The sequence below is a fragment of the Solanum tuberosum genome, unplaced genomic scaffold (genome assembly GCF_000226075.1).
Source record: "Solanum tuberosum cultivar DM 1-3 516 R44 unplaced genomic scaffold, SolTub_3.0 scf00766, whole genome shotgun sequence".
NCBI classification, from domain to species: Eukaryota; Viridiplantae; Streptophyta; class Magnoliopsida; order Solanales; family Solanaceae; genus Solanum; species Solanum tuberosum.
The window spans coordinates 69,560-70,783 of NW_006239728.1; positions in this window are offsets into that span (position 1 = coordinate 69,560).

The window sequence follows — 1,224 nt, forward strand, 5'->3', positions numbered from 1 at the left end:
TTTCCAGACCAAAGATTGTCCTGTGTCCCATTTCTTTGCCACCGGATTAGCTCTTTGACAATATTTTGCTCTCAAGAATTGACCCCATAAGGAATTGTTGGCTCTGAAATTCCACCACTGTTTGTATTGCATTGAGGTACATACATCTTCAAGGTTTCGTACTCCAATGCCGCCTTCATCATAAGGAAAGCTGAGATTTTCCCATGAGGCCAAGTGGTATTTCTTTCTGTCTTTTTCCAGCCCCCAAAAGAAGTCAGCTGTCACCCTCTTATTGTAGTTAAGAGTGGTTTTAGGGGGAGAAATAGTTGCCATGGTGTGTATAGGTATAGATTGAAGGACATGCTTGACTAAAGTGACTTTGCCCCCAAAGCTAAGGATTTTAGAATGCCATCCACTTATTTTCTTCACCACTTTTGCCACTAACTCAGAGTAGTAGATAATCCTCTGACCCCCTATATACAAAGGGCATCCCAAATAAGAGATGGGACTAGTTTTCTGAGAAAAACCAGTGATTTCTTGAATTATGGAGATAATATCAGGTGGGGTGTTAGCAGGGATCATGAAATGACTTTTGGATTTGTTAATAAGCTGATCAGAAACAGCTTCATAAGTTCCCAAAGTCTTCATAATCAATTACAAGGATGCCCTAGTCCCGGAAGTAAAGATAATTACATCATCTGCAAAACATAAGTGATTGATCTGAGGACCTCTAATTTCCATCTGGAAGCCTTTATAATTAGGATCATGGTGTAACAGATTGAGCATTCTTGACAGCACTTCAGCTCCTAAAATAAATAGGGCTGGAGAAAGGGGGTCACCTTGTTTGAGGCCTCTTGTGGAGTGAAAGAATCCATGTCTAGTACCATTGACAATGACTGAGTACCAGTTGTTGCTCATAGTTCTCCAAACCAAGTCAATAAAGACCTCACCAAAGCCCATAGCCCTCAACACTAAACAAGTGAAGGACCAGGACACTCTATCATAGGCCTTGGCCATGTCGAGCTTGATTACCACATTATCACCTTCCTTAGGTTTTTTAATGTTATGAATAATCTCTTGAGCCAGCATAATGTTTTCAGTGATGCTCCTTCCTCTAACAAAACCTGATTGATTCTCCGAGATGAGATGAGGCAAAATGGGAGCCAATCTGAGACACAGAAATTTGGAAATAATTTTACTGGTGAAATTGCTGAGACTAATAGGTCTGAATTCATTGAACCTATT